Raw genomic sequence first — 2,702 nt, 5'->3', positions numbered from 1 at the left:
GTAAGTTCTCGTAGTAACTCAGTGTTCATGATTTGTAGAGCTTCACTGCCATGTCTTTTTTTCGTGCTTGGGTGTTGTAGCATATTTAAACCTTGCATCTAAGTGGCCATGTTGCTGTGTTAAGAAGATTGCATTGTATCATGTTTTGCTCGTCATTTGCAAACAGTGCATCCGTTTCCGGTGATCTTGATATTGTTTTCAACCGAAATCTCTCAGTCCATCTAGTGGCATGCTTGGTTTGCCAAGTTAGTGCCACATTCATCTTTCCCCTTCCGGAGTACCCATATGCATTGCACATCATATCTTGCATTCCATGCCATGTCTTGTATCATATTGCTCGTACATTGCATCGTGATTGATTGTTGTTCTGTTGCTTGTGTTCTTGCTTTGGGTAGAGCCGAGAGACGAGTTCGTGTTCGAGGACCCTGTCGAGTATGTTCACGAGGAGCAAGGATTCGATACCTCTGAAAACATTGCAGGCAAGATGATCATTACCCCCGATATCACTTCTATCTTTGCTTGCTAGTTGTTCGTTCTATCGCTATATCACGCTACCTACCACTTGTTTATCAAGCCTTCCATATTGCCATGTCAAGCCTCTAACCCACCTTCCTAGCAAACCGATGTTTGGCGATGTTACTACTTTACTCAGTCCCTCTTATAGTGTTGCTAGTTGCAGGTGTAGTGTAGGTTGTTCCATGTTGGATCATGGATTTATTGGGATATCACAATACTCTTATTTAATTAATGCATGTATATACTTGGTAAAGGGTGGAAGGCTTCGCCTTTTTCTCGGTGTTTTGTTCCACTCTTGCCGCCTTAGTTTCCGTCATACCGGTGTTATGTTCCTTGATTTTTGTGTCCCTAACACGGTGAGGGTTTATGGGCCCCTCTTGACAGTTCGCTTTGAATAAAACTCTTCCAATAAATCCCAACATTGGTTTTACCATTTGCCTAATAACAACTAAAATTTGCATAGGGAGTAACTAACCTGAGGATTCTTAATCAACACCCGGGACAATGCTCCTCATGAGTGTTAGTCCAACCTAGATCATTGTGCAGGGCCGCCCCAGGGCAACCTGGGTTATTTTGGCACCAGTACGCATCGCTCATCCGTCGTGTCCTGATACGAGATACGCGCACCTACAATCAGGGTGTCGGCACGTCAGGAGGTCTTGTTGGTTTTGTTTTACCATTGTCAAAATGTCTTGTGCATCGGGATTCCGAGTCTGATCGGAGGGTCCCACGATGGAGGATTGTCTCTGCGGATCGTCAGCTTGTCATGGGCTAAGTTGGGACACCCCTGCAGGGTTTAATCTTTCAAGAGTTGTGCCCGCGGTTATGTGGAAGACGAGAGTTTTTAATATCCGGTTGCAGTGAAATTGAAACCAGACTCGATTAAAATACACCAACCGCGTTTTTAACCATGATGGTCTCTTTTCGACAAGGTTCGAGAAGAGAACACAGTTGGGTTATGATTGAACGTAAGTAGTTCAGGATCACTTTTTGATCACTTCTAGCTCTGCGTCCGTTGCGTAGTTTCTCATCCTACTCTTGTACTCGTATGTTAGCCACCATATTTTCTTAATGCTTGCTCCAATTCCACCATATACCCACACCTTACCTTTAAGCTTAAATAGTCTTGTTATCGCGGGTTTTGAGATTGCTGAGTCCTCGTGACTCACCGGATACTACAAACACGTTGCAGGTGCCGATGAGACCGATGCAGGTGATGCCACTGAGCTTAAGTGGGAGTTCGACGAAGACCTTGGCCGTTATTATGTTTCCTTTCTGGATGATCAGTAGTGGTGCCTAGTAGGGACGATCGGGATTTAGCTTGGGTGGTTGTCTTTTATTCGTTTGATTTCGTCCATAGTCGGACTTTGTGTTCATCTTGAAAGATTGTATAACTTGATGTTATTGTGTGACATTGTGGCGATTGTAAGCCAAAGCTCGTATTCTATCTATTCAGTACATGATATGAGCAAATATACAACCACTCTTGCGGCCATACCAATATGCGCTTATGCCCCAAGTCGTGCCACGTATGGACTATAGTCGCATATTGGGCGTTACAGTTCCCTTCCTGTGAGTCAACTCCAACAACCCCATTAACTTCCATCATTCACTACACAATCCTTTAATTCTACAAACCCAATGTTTATGGTGTTCCACACGACCTTCGAATGTCCTATAGTCACCAAATACTTGAAAGGGATGTCCTTACCATTGTCAGTCAACCAATTCCAATTATCGGGGTCAAGTAACTCCCAGGTCATACTTATATAGATCCCTAAATCAACTCCGACAATTAATCCAATATCCTAGTTTATCATCCATCGAGAAACATGGTATCTTGATCGAGATAATCAATCTAAATCCAATTTACTCCGAACCATGTAGACTTACTCAGCATATGTACCCACTAGGATCACCTTTAAATCCAAATCTCATGTCCAATGAGAATTCCAACATGTTTCCCCCAAGTCATTCTCGTAATGTCAACTATCTTCTATCAATATCCCCTGGCTAAGTCAAATCCTTATACCTCCCAGAATTTCAGCTTGCGATCATAGTGCCCTACAAAATCCAATTTATTCAAGGGTGATGAAAGTTACGCTACTCTATTATCATGATTGCATGCACCAAGTTCATCTATCGACATGAAAACCTCATAATCCACCAAAGAGCCTTGGATAATT

This window comes from Triticum urartu, chromosome 5, assembly GCF_003073215.2.
Source record: "Triticum urartu cultivar G1812 chromosome 5, Tu2.1, whole genome shotgun sequence".
Lineage (NCBI taxonomy): Eukaryota > Viridiplantae > Streptophyta > Magnoliopsida > Poales > Poaceae > Triticum > Triticum urartu.
The sequence above is the reverse complement of the archived record's forward strand: the minus strand, read 5'-3'. Positions refer to the sequence as shown.